The sequence below is a fragment of the Heterocephalus glaber genome, unplaced genomic scaffold (genome assembly GCF_053883595.1).
Source record: "Heterocephalus glaber isolate CG9 unplaced genomic scaffold, H.glaber_assembly_v1.0 deba00000331, whole genome shotgun sequence".
NCBI lineage: Eukaryota > Metazoa > Chordata > Mammalia > Rodentia > Bathyergidae > Heterocephalus > Heterocephalus glaber.
The window spans coordinates 22196837-22217685 of NW_028258142.1; the positions used below are offsets into that span (position 1 = coordinate 22196837).

The 20849-nt window shown below is 42.4% G+C and overlaps 1 long non-coding RNA gene across 1 annotated transcript; it reads right to left on the reverse strand.

Moving 5' to 3' along the window:
- Nucleotides 1-854: 854 nt before the first annotated feature.
- Nucleotides 855-20840, reverse strand: LOC110344617 (uncharacterized). The gene is made up of 2 exons (XR_015443288.1): nucleotides 20694-20840; nucleotides 855-1958 (listed from the first exon to the last, which is right to left on the reverse strand). It is a non-coding gene; the product is annotated as an uncharacterized LOC110344617 (long non-coding RNA).
- Between the last annotated feature and the right edge of the window lie 9 nt (nucleotides 20841-20849).

Sequence of the window (20849 nt, forward strand, 5' to 3'; positions counted from 1 at the left end):
TGGCATCGTGGGATAAAGGGAGACACAGCTATTTAGGACACATTTGCCTAACTCCTCATATGAGGCATGATTTAGCTATTTGAGTCCATTTCAGTTGCAAATGAGCCAAAAGAAAAGAAGATATTTTCCAGAATGTGGTTTGATGAGAAAAGTCTGCCCCAGCATATTTCAACTGCAGGCCATCTGGGGATGTCCTGAGTCACCAAAGTGTGCATTCTGGTTGTAGGTTTTCTTATATTTACTCTCATCATTCTTGATAATTATTGGCCACTAGGAGCTTTCAAAAAGCAATTATATAAACCCCAAAGCTCACTGATTGATTGCGTGTGATAAATCAATTACAAACATTAACTGTCACTGAATTGTGCATGCTTTATCCAATCATCTATGCTCATAGAACATCCTTGGTAATCTGAGAATTTGTAGTATGTATGATAAACTCACTGGGAAAGTGGCTTTATAAAATACTCATAGGGGCCAGAGATTTAGCTCAGTGGATCCCCCGCCTGCCTCACAAGCACAATGACCTGAGTTCGATCCCTGGTAACAAAAAAATAAATAAAATACTCATAGAACAAGCTCAACAAAGACATCTGCAAATGTAGATTCATAAGATAATTTTCCAATATTCTGGTTTCTCTTCAGATCATATAAATCTTTTGCCTTTTACAAAGATAATTTTCCCTTATGTTGATGAGGGAGCAGAATGTCAATTTGAGTTCATAGTGTAACTCTCAGTAGAAGTTAAAACACTGTCTGAATGTTATTCGATTGATTGTCCAACTCTTGAGGTAGGTACAGGTCTTAGTCACTTTCTTCATTGCTAAGACCAATAAATACTTGATACCCATAACTCAAAGGAGAAGTTTATTTTGGCTCATAGTTTCAGAAGTTTCAGTCAGTGGTTAGCAAACTCAAACACAGAAACAGCATATTGGAAGGGCCTGCCTCAGAGGAAGGCTGCTCATGTCATGGCAGCCAGGGAGCAGAGGGAAGGGAGGAGCCGAGAAAAGACATACACCCTTCTAGTTCACAGCCCCAGTGACCCACTTCTTCCTACCAGGCCCCCCCTTATAAAAGCAAATTCACCGTAGAGTCCCCAGTGATCCAGGTACCCTCCAAAACCCCACCTATGATTATATGAACCTTTGGGGGGACATTTGAGATCTAAACCATAAGAGTACATCATTTTCTCAGAAGAAAATCTGACACCAAGAGATATGTAAGTGACCTTCTTATGATCCTGAAGTGTGGTATAAAATTAGGATGCTTGTTCATGGCTTCTGTAGTCACTGAGTGCACATTCACAGAAACGTATGTACAGTTTGCTAAGCACATATTATATGCTGAGTAGCCTGCCCTGTGGGATTTCCATGTGTTATCTAAATTCACAGCAATCTTATGTGTTGGGGATTGTACTCACCTTCATCTAAAAGATAAGGAAACTGGAAGATTAAGCTGTTTGTACATGGCCCAAAGTTATTAAGGGACACAGTACAGTCATAAATCAAAACGTGGGGTCTTCCTAGTTCTGGTTTATTTTCATTTCTCTAAATAGTATTCTTAAAATGTCTCTCCTGACTTTTCTGAAATCATTCTGTAGCTGTTTCTAGCCAATGCTCATTCCAGAATTTATCACAGATTCAAGGGTAAGCTTGCTTAATATGTGCAGTAAAGTGAAGGAACGAGGATGCTACCAGCAGTAAGCAGAACCGCCAGCATTGTCCTTGTCCTCATTCCAGATCACTCATGATGTCAGTGCTGAAGGTGAGGTACAGACTGAACTGGCAATCCTGAAGGACAGGATGTGACATCTGCAAGATGGGCCATTGTCCCTTAGCCTGTCTTCAGAGGCCAAGAATCTTCTAAATTGGACACACGTTAGAGGTAGCAGGGGTGCCAAGCACCTTCCACATGAGCTGCTGTTCTTCCCATGGAGAGCAACCTCTGCATGCGTTCTGTAAGAGAATGAGGATTATGTGAGATTACAAATAAGCCCCACCCCCAAGCATATTCCAGGAAAACATGTTGGGAGCCTAGAGAAAGATGAGTAAGTAGAAGCAACCTTGGCCAGCTGTGACTACTGCCAAAACATGCACTTTGAGGTCAGACCACTGCGATTTAACTCACAACAGTGGCCTGCTGTGAGGACCATGGTTCCTTTCAGATTTGTTTCTGAAATATATCATGTGCATATGGAAACACTCTCTCTAAAAGCAAAATCAAACAAAAGAACCAAATGGCTCTCGTGACTGAATTATACAGAGTGGTTAGAATACTGTTTAGATGGCATTCCTTGGTGAGGAATCGGGGAGATGGGGAGGAATGGCTCACTAATGCCATCACCTCTGAAATGCTTTTCAAGGCTTTCAACTAACGTTCCGTGGTGGGGAGAGGATGACATTCAGTCTTGGACTCATTGACCCTGGAGAATGAGGCAAGGTGCTGTTTCTCTCTGATCTTCAAAAAAGGTCTGTTTTTTTTTGATCCTTGCAATTGAGGCTCTGCCCCAGGCATGGTAGCACTTGTAATTCCAGCTACTCTGCAGGCTTAAGCAAGAGGATAGCAACATTTTTTTTTCCTCAAAAAAATAAAATAAAAGGGTGGGGAACTATCTCAGCTTTAGAATGCTTGCCTAGCATTAGTGAGGAGGTCCTGAGTTTGATCCCTAGCACTGAAAAAAAAAATGTGGTGGCCTCCCCAAGAAAAGCAGTGGCCTGCAAGGAGACCATTCAGTGCAGAGTACACAGATGCGTCCCTTCCCAGTGTCCTGCCCTGTGGACTCCCCTCCCCTCTGGCAGACCTCTCCCGGATTTCAGTAACTTCCCAGCGGGGACCAGGCCACCTCCAACAATCACAACACCTCATTAAGCCATCACTTCCAACGTCCTCTCCTGCTCAGCCTTCTAGTGGAACTGGAGACGATGGGTTTTTAATTCTATTTCCTTTCCCTCTTCCAGACTAAGAAGGTCTGGTAAGGCAGCTGGGCCACAGAGAGCTTCAGGGAGAACTGAAATCCAGAGGGTCTAGAAACCCACAAGGTATCTTCTAGCTACATGAAGGATAAATTAATGACTGAACTGTGAGCACGGACCTAGACTCACGGAGAGGAGGATGAACCCCAACTCTGTTCTGGCTGCACACTGGGCTGTGGCCTCTTATCTCTGCTGCCTCTTATCAGCCCTTTCCCACCCAGTGAGCCCACTCCCACAGCCCCTCTTGGGTAGGGGTCAGTTCTTTGCCTAGTGTACTACCTATTTGTTTTTTGATTGACAGAAAATAATCGTGCCTATTTAGGAGGTACAGTGTGATATTTTGGTATGTGTGTACATTGTACAATGATCAACTCAGGATATTTAGGGCATCCATCATCGGAAGCATTTATCATTTCTTTGTGATGAGAACATTCAAAATCCTCTCCTTAAGCTCTTTTGATTTATATGGTACAATGCTGTTAACTGTTACCTCCTATTGATATAGGGGAAACAAATGTAACTCCCAACCGGCTGAATGTCAGATACACTGAGTTTGTGTTTCCCAAAATCAAAGAATGAATTCTAAGGAACAATAGAAGTGAAGAGTAGAAGATATTTATTGGGCGAGATAGCCCCTGAGAGACAGGAGGGCACCTGAAAATGGGGTTGATGTGTACCCCACTTCACAGAAGAAGTTTTATAGAGCAAAATCAAGAGGTGGGTACAAAATCACGAGGTAGGGACAACATGGGACAAAACTATGATCAACCAATAAGATTACAAGTATAGCCACTTAGGTGATATTGATCCAATGGGGAAGTAGGTCACATAGCAAGTGTACATAGAAAGAACAAGGACCTTTGAAGAAAGAGATGTATCAGGAGGTCTTGGCCATCACTGGGGTGGCTGATGTCTATCTAGACTTTATTAGACCAGGTAATACCAGTTAGAGTATATTGCTTATCCCTTGGGGAGGCATGCAGGCCTAGTCATTCCATCTTCATCTTGAGGCCTGACCTTCAATGGATGCAACTCTAGCCACAGTTGTAATGTGTTCTCATCTTCTGCACTGACTCCCTTGAAGCCTAGCCCTGTCTGATATTTCTACCAGACTTAGCTGTCTACAATACTATTTTTATCTCTAAGATTCTGTTAAATCCTTTCTTAGGGTACCTGTACACCCTGTTGGCCTTCTGCTAGTTATGTTACTACTCAAGAAAGCCGTATATAGCTGGAAATCCTCAGAAGCTAGGCTAATAGAAATCATAAATAAAAAACAGAAGGCAGAGCCAGGCAGCCAATCTACGTTATAGCATTCAGTATACCTGAGGGGAAGTGGCATGGTAGAGGAGAGATCACTGTGTACTGGTCTTCAGCTTTCATATCCATAGTGGCTGTCTACAATGATGATGAGATGACAAGATTTTACAAATACTTCTATAACCAATGTGTGAAATGAACATAATCTGATCCTTTCCTTCAACCATGGTGGTATCATTTAATAAGAGATGTTCATGAAAAACTCCATAATGCATTAAATAATAATTTTTTTATTCAAAAATCATTCACTAGGAATGTATTATGCACAAGGTCTGAATGACATATTCAAAGAGTATAAGGCTCCTTGCTCTTAAATCTTACTTTGGACTTCAGGCTCTGGACAAATGGTCCTGAAATTGTTCTTGTAAATAATATAGCAACACGTCCTCTTACTGTTCCCAGGTACATCCCTCACCAGGGCATGTGGCTGAAGTTTATTCTGGGTGTGGTAATTCTTGCTGTCACCCACTTCCATTGAAATCCCTCTCAACTCTAGGAATTTGCAAGGTGGGTGCCTCGAATTGTGCACACAGCCTGTGGCCACAGAGCTGCCTGATCATGCAGGAGCTGCCCTTAGAATCCTGGTACTATGAATCACCCAAATTGGACAACGAATTGTGAATGGTAAGAAATCACTACAGGACATTGCACTGAACTTCTGATTCATTTCCTCCTTTCATAAGGAACCCCACAACTTGTTTGTAGGCAAAGCACAGGCTGCCCAGCTGGATGACTCAGGCCACTGCAGACTTCCAGGGGTTTGAGGGAGGCAGGACCTATCAGTGAAACAATAGTGGGAGATGCAAGTAAGATTTCTGTAGGACAGTGGCCTAGATGGTGACTCTGCTAAATAGCCTCTTCAGATAAGAGACTGGGCCAGCCGGATATAGAAGTGGCTATGCACTAGCATGGGCTCTCCTAGAGCATACAATTTGCCTCAGATTCCTGGCTCTGTCACTTACTGGCCATGTGGCTTTGGGTAAGTGATTGCCCTTCTATGCTTCTACTCTCTCAACTATAAAATAGAGATACTACTACTTACCTGGCAGGCTTAGTATGATGACTAACACCAACAAATCACTTGGAACAGTACTTGGGCTGAGTGAACAATTGATAAAAGATTGCCAGAATTGTTATTGATGCATGACAGATACAAACTCAATCTTGAGAATGACACCAGGAGGCCCATGCTCTTGCTGAGAGCCAGCCAACTTCCAGAGATGTGAAGAATGTGCATGTATTTCTTAGTCTGGCACCAGCACCTCTGCCTGGCAATAGATAGTGGTATCACAAAACAGGATAATGGCTCTTTCAAGGCATGCAGACAGCCATTGGGAAAAAGTCCTTCTTAGGGGAAAAATAAGGGTATAAATGATGCATAAAGGGCTCTTGAATGTTTCTGAGTCTCAATTTGAACTCACAGGGAAAATAATCTTCTAGCATTACATTTTCTATACCAAAGTTCCCTTTATAGGAATGACAATTTTGAAGGCATATGGTGAATCTTGCTGTTTCCTTAAATCCCCCCCCAAAGTAGCTCTTGACCTTGTATTTCAGAGCATTCAGGCCAGAAGATAAGAATGCCAGCCTCAAAATAGTCAGTAGAGGCTATGAGTTTCATAGTTTTGTGCAAGGATCTTACCAGTGTGCCGAGAACACTCTCATCATTGTCTTCATTTCCAAAGAGGTGCTGTGATGTCGTGTCATGGAGAGAAATTAGCATGGTAACAACTCACCCTGACTCATGCCTCAGCTCACCCTCGTTTGTGTATTCCTCACAGTATTGAGAACAACAGTTTGGCCTCGAGAGAAAGAAAATAGTTTTCACGGGAAAGGACTGTTTAGTTTAGGCAGTTTAAACCACTTGCCTCCTGACCCTTTTCTTTGAGGCTTGATTGAATGCTGATAGTGTTTTTGCAAGAAGTGAGAAATAAATAAATACAGAGCTACGGAGCTGTCACAAGGGGTACTTACTGCTCCTGAGAGTCATGGGTTGTTTTGTGTTTTGGGGTCAAATGCAGGAATCTCCAATTACAGTGGCCTGTTTCAGAATGTTGGTCTTCCATGCTGGTATTAGGGGAGGGGATGTAATGTGGTATGTCTGATTCTTGTGGTGATTCCACTAAGCTTTGTGTGTGTTTAACTGGATCACTTCATTTCACAGTTCATTCATCTGTGAAGGAGGGGTCTTCAATAGGAAGACTGGCTGGAATTAAACTTCTGGATCCTTGCTGTGCTGTACCCTCCCCATGGAAGGGCTCCCCACCATTCCTTCATTCATACATGCACTAATTCAACACCAATTGCCTGCAAACATGTCAACAGCTCTATGTAGAAGGCTTCTAGGAAAATGAATAAGCTTTCTGACCTTTCGTTTTCTTGGCCTAAACCTGATCCCAGATCTTTAAGTCAAAGGTTTAAAAAGATACATTTAAGATAAAGGTTTGAAAAGAAACTCCTCTCAGGACCACTTGCACTGATAGAAATTATGGTGGTCTCAGAGTGCATTTCCAGAGAAAAAGTCACAAGATAGGAGAAATCCTGAACGCCCCTGGCCCTTTGTATGTCAGCTATTCTGGTTGTTGGGACACCATACTGGACACCCACAACTTAAGGAGGAGAAGTTTAATTTGGCTCACATTTCATTTTATTTAATTTAATTAATTTATTTTGGGGGGGTACCGGGGATCAAACTCGGATCCTTGTGCTTGCACAGCAGGCAGCAAAACCACTGTTGGCTCACATTTTAAAGGGATTCAGCCCACAGTCAGCTGGCTCTAAGGTAGAAGCATCATGGTGGAAGGGTGGGCTGGGGCAAAGCTGCCTGGTTCAAGGAGCCCAGGAAGCAGAACAGAGGGACAGTGCCAGAGAGGAAGGGGAGAGGGACCAGACACAGACCCCAACGTCACACTTTGATGACCCACCCAGGAGTGTTCTCCACCAAAGCCCCAGGCAGATCCCAAAGCCAATCAAATTGGCACTCCACCCTAACCACTATGTTCTTTGAGATTTTCTTTTTTAAATTAATTTTATTGCTATACTTTTGATATACATAATGATCTCATTTATCACAGTATAGATTTTCTTTACCACTCAAAATGTTCTCCCTGTCAGATCTTCTCTCCAGTGTCATCTAGTGTCACTGATGGCTGCTATACCCCCCTTATCACCAATGATGGTGAAATGACAAACTACCAATCTTTTACAAATTCTAATCATTATGTACCCACTCATGTACTCTTTTCCCAAATAGATCTTTTGTGTCTTACAAATACCAGAAATATTTTGAAGCTTAATAAGGCAAGTTTCCCTGCTTAAGCACCACATCCTAATAACAACAACAATAAACACATTAGTACTTCTCATGTCCCAGGGGCTGTCCTGAGTGTTCTAAATGTGTCTAATCACTTAATTCTCTACAGGCATTGAAGGAAGCCAGGTTATTGTTCCCAATCTCCTCATGAGGAAAGAAAGGCTCAGTGACATATTGGGTCTGCCTGGCTTTAGAATTTGAGCCCTGGCCCATTATTTTATTAGTTGCTACCAACAGCAAATAATTGCAATGTGAAACACCAGGGTTCCTTCTTATCTCTAATTCCTGGGGACTCAGGAGACAGTCACAGCCAATTTCACACAACCTCCTCCCCATCTGACAATGAATTCAGGCGATCACTGCTCTAATTGCACTTGTGCCAGGTCAGGTTGTAGTTGAGGTACAAGGCAGTCACTGGGCCCCTGGGAAGTCTGAACCACGAATGTGCTGTGTGGTCCTGACTCTTCAGAGTGACAGCATCATCTGTAGACATCATCTGTCCAGAATATATCAGTAATTCCACACTTATTTTTGGTGGAATCCTTTGTGTATTTGTTTTTGAGACAGGCTGGGCTCAAACTTGTGATCTTTCTGCCTCAGCCTCCTTGAGTACTGGGATGACCACCTGTGCCATGATGCTCGGTTTTATTGGAATCCTTTCTTCAGGAAGTCTTGTGTAAGCCTCCAGGCGGACATCATAAGAACTGTTGTCTGTAAGATAGTAGAGGTGCAGTGACACTTCTCTTCATAACAAAGTGTTGAGAACGAACCTGCTGAATGCTTTGTCTTAACGTTTTTTATCGCTTTGTTGTAGGACAATGGAAAACATTCATTCATTCATGCCGCAAATATTTAAGGAATGATCGATAATGTTTTTGGAAAGGTATCAGAGTTTAGGGGTTTAAGGTGTCAGATTTATAGAAATCAAGAGATTAAAAACTCTCGAAGGTATTATAACTTCCCTACTATTCTATAATATGGGGGTGGGGAGGACCAATAGGTATTCTGAGAAAAACAAAACAAAAACCTCCAATTTAAAAACTAACAAAAATATGGTGGTGGAAGCAGGTTTGAGTTCTAGTCCCCCAAACACCACATAGGATGTGACAATCTTTCTAGGGGTGTTTGCTCATTTGTAAATTAACAACAATAACTTCCCTGCAGAATTGCTCTTTTCCCTTCACCACATGTGTAGGAACTTACGAAGTGTGTCACTAGGAATCACACTCAGAAAATCTGGGCACATCCAGACATGTCCTAAAAGGATTTTATTTGCATGAGGGCCTGAGGAGCCCCTGGGAAACAGTAACGGGAGAAAACAGAGACGCAGTTGGTCCCCAAGACCACAAATACATGACGCTTACACAGCTCTGTATCCTGAGCTGTGCCTTGGCCAAGGAACAGATGTGTTGGGTGGCTGATAGAAGGGACCAAAGCTGAGCCAAGAGACTGTGAGGAGGGGCAGTTATTTAGTATGGTATAAAGAGGTGTCACCCTGCCTGTCTCCCAGCCTCCGTGCTGAGAAAATGTATGCTACATTCTTTTTTTTTGTACTGGAGATCGAACGCAGGACCTTGCACTTGCCAGGCAAGCACAACACCACTGAGCTAAATTCCCGGCCCTATATTCATAATACTGAAAGAGTGTAAGTCAGACTGCAAAAGCTGCACCGTTGGGGCTGGGGTGGAGAAGGGGCTTACAGGCCACTTACTTCATTTCCACATAGTACTAGTGAGCAGATGCCACTGTGTCCTGTTGCCATGACAATCTACGCACCTAAAGGGAACTTGCCTTTTCCTACCTCCATCCACTTGCATAAAGCAGGACTAGAGTCCTCAATGTCTCCATCTCTTTGCTAATCAGCAATCACGTGGTCCTACCCATGGTCACTCACAGGATTCCCCATGTCTCCCCTCCCATCCTCCACAACAGTGCCACAATTTTAGTCTATCTCACTTCTTGTTGAGTTCATTCACTTCTATTTTTTCTCCTGAGCCTCTAGATCAGCACTGTCCAAAAGAAATATAATGAGAGCCACTTATACAATTTTAATTGGTCAGTGGCCTCATTACAAAAGTAGAAACAGGTGCAGTCAATTTTATTAATAAATTATATTTAACCCAATATGTCCAAAATATCATCCATATAAAGTTTAATAGGGTGCTGCATATACATTTTTAATACTAAGTATATACAGTTACCAGACATCTCAATTTGGACAAGTCTCATTTCAAGTGCTCAGTTGCCACAGGTTGCCAGTACCACAGACTCAACAGCACACCTCTAAATGCAACTCAGAACTTGGGTACCTTCCCAAAACCCATCAGTGACCATACTCCCTACAAAAGGAGCTCTGAACTTTGACTCTACCTTCTTTTCTGGCATTAGTGTTTGACTGTCCTTACACACACACACACACACACACACACACACACACACACGTAGGGAACAGGGAAAGGGGACGTTACTAGAACCTCTGCAGGAAGTCCTAGTCTTCTGTGAGCCAAGGTGAATTACAGGAAAGGTAGAAAAATGAGACTGAGAAGAAGCTGAGCTTTGGGTCTGATCAGTGCTGCTCTGGGCAGCAAAGATGAAAGCCCCCAGCTTACCTTACATTGGGAGAAACAAATGTAAGAAATGACTTGCAGAGAATTCAGTACAGCCGGTGTAAACAAGATGTAATAATCCAAGAACAATGAGGAACTGAGCAGATGGAAGACTGTAGGCAGGAGAACTAGGCTAACCAAATGATTTTACCCTAAAATTATGCAGCATTGCTCCCGACACACACACACACACACACACTCAGCATCCTTACCATATCAAACTTCTGGCAAGTCCCAGCCTATGTCACACCTGCTACTGCCCCAGAACCTTTGTGCACTACTCTTTAGCCTTCACTGGGTTCACCTCCTCCTTGATGCCACCTGCCTCGCCTGAGCAATGAGAGGTGTGTGGTAGACTGAATTTTGGGCCCCCAAGATATCCTCATACTCTACTCCCCAGAACCTGTCAATATGTTAGCTAATACAACACAGGAACTTTGCATAAATGACTAAGTCGAGGATCTTCCAATGGGGAGATTATCCTGGATTATTGGGTAGATCCTGGGTTATTGGGTAGATTATTGGGTAGATATGCTGCTGGTTCTTATATGAGAGAGGATGGAGAGAGAGTTGCAGGAGATGTGATGGAGGAAGCAAGGGATGAGAGATTAGAAGATGCTGTACCACTGGCTTTGAAGATGGAGCCTAGGTTCAGGAGCCAAGGAGGTCAGGTGGTCCAGAATCCAGAAAAAGCAAAGCATGATCTTGATTCTCCTCTAGATCCTACAGAAGGGACTGAACCTGCCATGCCTCAACTTTAATCCTGACCTGTAGACTGTAAGATAAACACGCATTGTTTTAAGCCACTAAACTGTGCTAACTCGTTACTGTAGCTGTAGGAAACTAACACAAGAGCTTTTCCTTTTAGCTCACACTGCTCTTTCCTCTCACATCCAGCACTGATTTGGGCATGGATATTTTCCTTGCTCATCTCTCCATTAGACTTGCAGCTCCTTGGAGACAGTTTCTCTCTCCTTTACACTAGTTAATCCAATACCCAGCGTTGCTTAGCATCTCGTCAACACCCATTCATCCATTTTTTTAAAGTATGAATGAAAGATAGACAAAGGTGTTGCTTCCCCCTCTTACAGGGGAAGAAGGGCAGCTACCATCATACCAACCAACACAAGCGGCACGTGGAAACTAACAGGTGAGCTGAAGGGGCAGGAAGGAGCCAAAAGGGTCAGGGCAAGGGCTGGCATGGCTGCACAGTTCAGCCACATGTGATACACTCGAGGAATGTGGAAACCAGAAGCACGGACCTTAAGGGCTGCTTCACATTTGTGAAAACTTAGAAAATAAACAGAATTCTAAGAAAAATATTTTCACAGATCCTGGGTTCATGCCAGGACAGCTGAGACATGAGGTAGCTGCTGAACTATGCCATGAAAACAAAGGTGGAAAGAGAGGGAGATTGGATTAAGTATAGAGGCCTGACGAGACTGAGTAGAGAAGGATGGTGAAGTAAGAAGTACAAGAATGAGCTGATGGAAGATAAGTGAAAGGGAGGCACTAGGAGGGAAGAGGCCACTGGGATTTGGAAACAGATAAAAAAATTAAAGTGGAGAGGAGAGGTGAGCAAATGACTGTCAATAGTAGGATTTCTCAGCCTCAGCTCTACTGACATCTTGAACCAGATGACTCCTCATGTGAGGGAGATGGACTGCTCTGGGCATGATGGCATGGTTAGGAGTGTACCCATCTCTCCCCACGAGATGCCAGTGAGTAAAAACACCACTGACTACAGTTGTGACAACTAAAAATGTTTCCAGACATTGCTAAACTTTCACTGGTAACAAAATAGCTTTCCAGTTGATAACTACCCATTTTAGAGGAAGAAACAGAATTAGAAAGGAGGGAAGGACATATTTTGAGGAAGAATAAAGTAGCAGAAAGAAAATAATAGAGAAGAGACAGTAAAGCCAGAGGCTAGAACATGAACACATCTGACCACTACAGGAGGAATGGCAGCCAAGATGACTGATGGACAAGCATGGACAGAAAGACAAGCAGAAATTAGACAGAGGAGAAAAAGACCCAAAAGGACATCAGGGACCACTGTCCAAGGGATGACGCTGGCCAGAGAGGGTATCAACTTCAGAGTTGGTCACTGAGAGGGTTCATTGATGGGTTACTGACATGCAAGGTCAGGGCCCATTAGTCTTCTATCAGGCCATGAAGATGCAAGAGCCAAATCCTTGTCAAACAGCGGTCATACAACTTTCAGGCTCATTATAATTATACCACAGATAAATGTTGGGACTGAAAGAAGCTTCCAGAGGGCTGAATTGGCTTTCTGATTAATGATCATGACTCTCATCAGAAGTTTCAAACCAAGTAAACATCTTTAAGAGATACACTCAGGTCTAAACATCACTGATCAAGCAGAAAGAAGGTAAACAATTACCCTAATCCACCAGAAACAAAAAGCAATGTATACCAATTAAGTGAAACTAAACCAAGTCAGCTCATTTTATCTGGCATTCCTTTGGGATTCTGCACTGTTGTTAAAGATTAGGACTGAAGAATGCAAAACCACACTGATCTTAAAGCATCCACTGCAGACAAGCCAACAACCTCAGACAGTTGTGGGTGTGTGTTGTTGGGGGGAGGGGTTGGGATGGGGAAGAGAGAGAGGAAGATCGATTCAAAGCTCATCCAACCATCTACAGAAAACCTTGGTTGTAATTGCCTACCTTCCTTTATTCTTTATAGATTTCAAAGAATCAGTTTCTAACCAGAAGGAAGTCTATGGGAATATGCTGAACTGTGAAGTTTTCAAAATATCTTGTCTAGATATTTCTTTGTGGTGAGAGCAAAAATGCTGTTTTCTTAATTGCTGGGTTCTGTGAAAGTTCTAGGTCTTATCAGACTTGTTTCAGGTCCAGGGATGGAATTGTATGGATGATTTATAAAAGCAACAAAACTCCAAAAGTCTTGAAACCTAGTCTCATTCTTCTCAAACCAGCACTACCACATCAGTCAGCAGATATTTCTTTCCATGAGGATGGGTCCAGTGGCACAGCTCAGCTTTGCCCAAGAGAGAGGTCAACCAATGCAAAGGTAGGAGCTTACTAGGCTGGTTGACATAGAGCTGCAGATGGAGGACTGTTCCTGAGCATGAACTATATAGATTCTCAGGTTTATTGGCTGTGGTTTTCATTTGTCCCTTGTCTTAATTACTTTCTTATTGCTGAGACAAAATACCTGACCTCCACAAGTTAAAGGAGGAAAGGTTTATTCTTGCTCTCAGTTTGTAGAGGTTTCAACCCATAGTTGGCTGGCTCCGAGGCAGGGTAGCATGGAAGAGGGGCACGCAGAGGGGAAGCAGTCCATGGCAGGACAGGCAGGAAGCAGCGAGGTAGCATTATCTAGCCTCCCTTTCCATTTTATCCCAACCAGGCTACAAGCCTGCTGATTGATGCCACTTGCACCCAGCATGGGCCTTCCCATTATCCATATCCAGAATTACACTAAACAAATCAGTTGACTAATTTAGTTATCACACTTCCTTAATCTATATTCATACACCCTAGATCCAGCGATATCTAAATAGCTCTACCGATGAGCACATGAGGCTTCAGGGGGACATCCAGATACAAACTATCACATCCCTGGTCAAACAGACAGGAAATAGTTTTCCTTTTAAGACAAAACTACCAGGATAGTTTAGTGTAGGGTTGAGAGGATGGGATATAGGACTGACATGGCCTTTGTAACTCTGCACTTCAAGCATTTAATTAAAACCACCACCTCATTTTCCTCACCTGTAGGATATCGGAAATAATAGATTCATCGACAGAAGATTGCAATAAGGAAATTTGAGGCAAAACCTGTAAAGTGCTCAGAACAATGTTTCGATAGTTAATTGTGCTGACAACTTGAATGGATTAAAGAAACTTCTATTGGACTTGTGGAGCACAGTTCGGGGCGTGTCTGGATGACTGACATGTAGGCCTCGAACTGAAGAGGGAAGACCCACCCAACAGGCTTGGAGCCTGGATGGAGTTAAAAGAGAAAAAAGAAAGAAGTCTCCCCTTTTGCTTCTTTGGAGGAACTCCAGTCTTCACCATCACCTTTGGACATTTTTCTCCATTTCCTTCGGGCTTCCGACACAGACCCTTGGCTTTCTAACACAGACTTGCAACAGACTCTGCAGTGAGCTCTAGGCTTTTGACTGTCAACTGGATCCTCCAATTGTCCAGTACACGGTGACCATTTTGTTTTCTTCCACCCCTGCTTCTACAGGTGGCTACTGTAAGCCTACTTAATAAATCTTTTATATCTCTCTATATTTTATAATAAATCTGTTCCTCTAGTGAACTTTGATATAAATGTCTATGTGTACCACGACCTCAATATATTTTTTAAAATTCTTTGTGCCAAATTCATAGAAAATGATAATCATTAATAGCTTGCAGGAATGTAGCTTTCCTGCATTATATCATGAACAGGTCTTCATTTGGGTTTAGCAATGTATTTCACATTCTACTATAATGTAGAAACTTTTAACCTGAACACCAAGATTTTTCTACGCAATATGGACTGCTGTGTTTTCTTTAAATCTAACCATTCCACTGGGAACTTTGGGTTCCTTATGCATACTGTTGCAAACTCTCCAGGTGCCACTCAATCAGAAAAGACCAACAGCTGGAGGTGTAGCTCAGGGGTAGAGCACAAAGCTTTAGCATGTACAAGACTGTAGGTTCAAATACCCTCTCCCCATATAACTCAACAGAAAATAACATAATCTCACTAGTGGGTAGATTTGAAGTATTTTTTACCACTCCAGAATTGGTCCCAGACATGTTTAACTAGCTATCTCTCAGAATACATTTGAACCATGATTTAATATATGTAAGAACTGGACAGATAGTACTCAGAAACAAAGCCATTGTTTAAGGGGAAATGTATACATTCTATTTTCTAACCACTGTTCTTTGACTCAGAGCAACATCTGGAGAAAAGCACAGGTTAATGACATCAAAATCAATTCTGCTACTTAGATTGGACTGTTCTAGGTGTCTCTATCCTTAGCCAACCACTTGACAGAGCAAATTTCTTATGGATAGCAAATTAGATGAGATAGCATGGATGGTGTCTTAGTTACTTCTCTTGTTGCCGAGACAAAATATCTGACAACAAAGTTAAAGGAGGAAGGGTTTATTTAGCTTACAGTGTGTAGAGGTTTCAATCCATAATCAGCTGGCTCCAAGGCAGAGTAACTTTGCAGAGGAGAAACAGTTCATGGCAGACAAAAAGTAGCAAAGCAATAAGGGACCTTAACAACACTTTCTGTCCTTTTTATCTTATCCTGGGTATTTAGGATGGGTAGCAATCATACCCTTAATCCTAGTGCCCTTGAGCCTAGCATTGCACCATGAATCAATTCCAGCATCATATACTCTGCATCCAGCGACCTCCGAAAAAGCCCCACCTAAGACCACAAGAGGCTTTGGGGGGGACATCTAAACACAAGTCATAACAGATGGCCCAGCATAACTGCATCCAAACGACTGAAGAAAAACAATTAAAATATTAGGTGTTATTTATGAGCTCTGATGTGATGAGCTTATTATATATCTTTTACTCTTTTCAACAATCTGATGAGATGGATATTGTTATTTCCATTTATGAATAACCAGAGTCCCAGGAAGATTAAGCGAGCTTTTCAGGGTCACAGAAATATTAGGTAGTATAACTGGACTTTAAGCAGATGGAAATCTGATTTTTAGGTCTAATTTTTTCCCACTTTCCAGTGTTTCTTCTCTCTCTCTCTCTTTTTTTTTTTTTTTTTTTTTTGGTACTGGGGATTGAACTCAGGTCCTTGAGCCTGCAAGGCAGGTGGCAGAACCACTGAGCTAAATCCCTGGCCCTCTTCTCTACTTTTTTAAAAAAAATTCTTTTATCGGTACATTTTAGGTATACAATACATTTACATTTCCCATTGGGAACTTGTACCTTTACATGATGTGTCTTGGTTCTTATTCTTCTTTACTTTTTAAAAAAGATAAGTAGAGTCAGTCTCATATCCAGAGGGCAAAAATATATTTACTTGTAGTAAGTTTGTACACTCTGTTGGCATGGGCACTACAGTTACATTTTTTCCACTGTAAAAGGTACCTTGGCTCAGATCAGAAAAAGTTTCAAGTCAATATTCGTATTACTTGTCAAATGGGCATAATACCATATTTCTGAGTTGAGTATCTCATATTCAGTAAATATTGAATAACTTTTCCTCATAGAGTTAAGGGATGTAAAGAGCATCTGCTTTATAAAAATAAGCAAAGATGTTATTGGTATTGAAATGATAGTCACTGAAAGGAACCGGTTTATAAATGCTAGAATAATTCTAATGCCATTTTCTAGATCAGAGACCCATAACCTGGGCCAGAAGCCCCACCTATACTGTGGGCACCTTGTTCCTATTGGTGGGTACGACAAGGGGCTATCTATCTCAGCAGCATGTCATGCAGCACCCATTAGTGCCAAAAAGAGCTGCAGAACTGAATCGTAATTAGAATATACTTCTCTACCCCAAATGCTAGGTTTTATCCTGTGGCTCTGATTGCCTAAGGAGATCACTGACTCTTATTTTTGCAACAAGTCCTCTTTTGGGAGAAATGTTCTACTATTAGACTGAACACTGTGTGCGTTATGTGTTAACACCTTTAAGAATGAATACGATAGCCATTATCACATGGACAATTTTTCTTAATATCCTTGGGACACATAATCAAGGATCAAGTTTCTCATATTGTTCCCACATTATAAAGTGGCCTATCTACACATAATCTTTTACAATTGCTTTTGCTTCAAAATTGGGCAAAATTGTGAGATTCCATCATAGACATAGAAATCTGACATTTTTTTCCTGTTTGGGGAAAAGCTTTGGTAAACTTTCAGAACTTGTACAGTTTGAAGCTATGACTGGCTTTGTGCAGAGGTAATGTACACACCAAAACTAGGGCTTTAAAACTCACTCTATTAAAAACATTTTGACTCTTCTTGTGTCAAGCAGTTCCTTACAATGGCTTGGGGACTGTTGCAGTTTAGCACTTTTCAGATGTAACCCTAATTCTCTGAGCAGACCTGGCTGTGTGTCAATCAAAGCTGAAACTGAAGGAAAGTTATCAGTGCTTATTTTAGGAGTAGCTTATCTTGATCACTCTCTACACAGCATGAACTTTACTCACTCTTGTTGAGTCTTGTTTTTATGAAAAAGTCTTTGCTTTTCAATAAGGTGACTTTTTCTACATTTTAGGGAGACCAGCAGGAAAATGCTGTCATTTTGAAAAAGAAATTTATAGGCCTTTCCTTTACATTTACCTTAACTCTTGTAACTGATTATGTAATTATCCTGAATTGACTTCTGAGAATCTGAGAACTGATTTGTGATCTGCTTTAAATGTAGCACAGGACTCTCTGCTTATACAGTTTTTTTCAATATTACCATTACTTCAGTTTTATTACTCAATCCTGATTTTTCCTTTATCATAACTGCTTTATCTTATTTTGTCTGATATTATACACACATTATAGAATAGCATATTTTTGTGAGCCATAAATCTTTAAGGAAAAATTTAAACAAATAGGGAATTGAAATGTCCCAAGTGGGGTGGTCTGTTCTTTGTAGTACTGTAACTTATCTTTCTTTTCTAATACTATGCAGATTTTCTTCAAATAAGATGTTGGAGTTCCTTAAAATTGAGTACCTTGGCCGGCCTAATTTTTAACTATTCTGTTTTCCTTTCACTTTTCTTCTCTCTTTTTCCTACTTTTTCTCTCAAGCTCTACCACTGAGCTACACCCTCATGCCTTGCTTTGCTTTTGAATGTTGGCCTCTATTCTCCAGCCAGCCAATCTCACTGGCTCCCAGAAAACACTCAGCAGTACTGCCTAACAATACCTGTTCCACCAGGGATCTAACCTACAACACAGATTCCACTAGGGAGCCCCAAGCCCCTAGGACCTGGTAAATTGTGTCACTATCCACTCTCTGGTTTGTTTCAGGACAGCTGACAGGTCTTTATGGAAAACATTGCTGAGTGGTATGCTGAAAAGAAATAATCACACAAGGCCTCCCTCCAGGAGCATTTAGGACCATATCATTAATCACAGCAACACTCCTATGAAAGAAGCAAGGGGCAAGTTCTCTCATGCTAGTCTAGTGGTTCATATATGAGGGGATGGGGAAGAGCATCAGCAGCAGGCCTGTGGTTGGACAGAGTTGTGCAGAGAATATGGGTACGAAAAGAGAAAAGCTAAAACTCTTGAGGCTCCTACCACACACAGGCTCAGGACTGGCATCTCCCAAGCAGGCTGCAACCTAAGCAAATGCAGGTTGCTCTTTTGCAGGGTAGTTTAACTCTTTAGTGATTGGTTTCCATAAGTGGCTATCCTCATCTCCTTCTGCCTAACCACCTCTCCTGCCCAGCCCCCAACCCCAGCACTAAAGTCTGTAGTCAGAAGCTGCCAACGGGTTGAAATTCCAGGCCTGCAGGCAACAGTTTTTCAAAACGTCTTAGCTGCAGCTCACCTCCTGCAGAAATGCTCTGACCACCCACCCATGAGATTCCTCTCCAGTCAAATCTGGCCTGTTTTCTTAATCAGCACTTTCACAAGTGTTCATCCTCATAGGTGCTCGGTGTAGGGGATTTAAAATAAGGAGGCAGCAAAGCAGACTTTCCTACCAATTTTGTGCCACACAGTTGCATGTTATGGATGGATGTGGTTCTGCTTTTATCACTTTGCAGCTTGCATTACTTTCCTTGAAAAATCTGCATGTCCACACATGTGGCTTATTACCATTTAAGGAAGCCACCAACTCTCCAGCACCATGCTCTATTCTTTGTAGAACTAATAGCTACACTAGAATAGTAGAAAAACAAGATGAGAAAAAAAAAAGAATGCCAGTTACTCCAAAATAGAGGAATTGGAAAGAAAATAAAAGTGGGACCTTCTGCCTGCAGGATGGCTCTTCCTTCCAAGATGGGATCAAAGACTATTATGACAATTCAAAGTAATGCATTTTTCATAAGCTCCAGGATGGGTTTATTTTTCATGTGCTTAGTGAGGTCTCTCTTTAGGAACCCAAACGACTGTCAAAGAGACTCCTATGTATGTAGCTAGTAAAAAGCTAGAAAGCTAAGGAACCTAAAACCTAAATTTCTGTGCAATGCAGTAGTTTATGTTAAAATAATGAGTTAATGTCTACTGAGCACTCAGTATATGCCGGGCACCGTGCAAAACTGCTTTCTGTACACTACTTCATCTGATATTTATAAAATTTATGAAGCAGAGCCCTTCACTTACAGATGAGGAAACCGAATTTCAGAAAGGTAAAGTAACTGCCTGAGGTTGGTCACTCACCTACAAAATGCCTGGGTTTGAAGGCAGGTTTTGGTTTTCCTTATCCCGCAACTTGCAAGTTCTGTAAGATTCTGAAGTGCCCGCTGAATTAGCATTTGAAAATTAATTTGTTTTTGTTAACTAGCAGCACCATATTTTAATATCAAGTTTGCTTTATGTCTCCCATCGCTTATGTAAGTTTTGTAGGAGAAAACCACTTCACTGAACTAAGAAACGCGATACTTTGGTTCAAAGGATATTGTGAGAATCAAATAAAATCGTAGATGTGTAAGACCTTTGACAAATATAAAGCGTTCTACAGAAGAAGGCCCATGTCATTGCTATAAAAATGTCAATGTGTATATGACGTGTGGGATAATTTTTAGGTGGCCAAAATACTGTGTCGATCAAAACAGCTGCTTACTTAACCAGTGGGCACACGGGTAACTCGTGAACACACTGCAATCTCACCGATGTTAGGGACTGGGCGTTAACATCAAACCTCTTGCTTTCAAATGACTTTCTGGGCCACATTCACTTGCTTGGCTCTGTGGTGCACGTCTATGTCACGAATTTCTCTTTGACAAAGAAAACCCCTAAAGTGCAACAGTGTTAAGATGCCAATTTATATGAATGACAATTGTCTTCTGCCCCGATTTTACAGATCATCTACAACAAGGCTGCATAGACCCGTAGGGAGCAGGACCCCGGAGTAAGGCGTGCTCCCTCCCTGCCCCAGCTGTCTTGCACTTCCAGCTCTGTATTCTGAGGGCGAAAATAAAACCTGGGATCATTGAGAAGCTCGGTGAAGGTCCGCAGGGGGGGAACGCAAACATGGGCTTCAGAAATCAACAGACAACAGGAAGGAAGCTTATTAGCCCCTCTCCTCCCCTCCCGCCCCTTCCCCGGGGTGAGAATCGGCTCCTCCTCCTCCTAGGCGAGCGACCCTGGTGCAACATGCAAACAACGCCTGCTTTCCACACCCTGCCTTCTTTTCTCAGAGGAGGAAGAGAGAAGAGGGGAGGGCAGAGCCCCGAGCCCAGTCCAGCCGGTGTCAATTCAGCGGGAGCGTCCCTTGGCCCCAGATCCTCGCGCGGGGCGTGGACCCCAGGGACCACTTTTACTTACCTCCCTGCCGAGTTTGCAGTCAGCATCCCGGCTCCTATTATTAGCTCGATTCTTCATCCTATTCACCCCTTGCCGCTAAGCCTCCAGAGCCCTTGAGCCGCGCGCAGGTGGAGCAAGCGCCCCTGCTCTCCGGTGCCCCCTGCCGGGGAGAGGGAA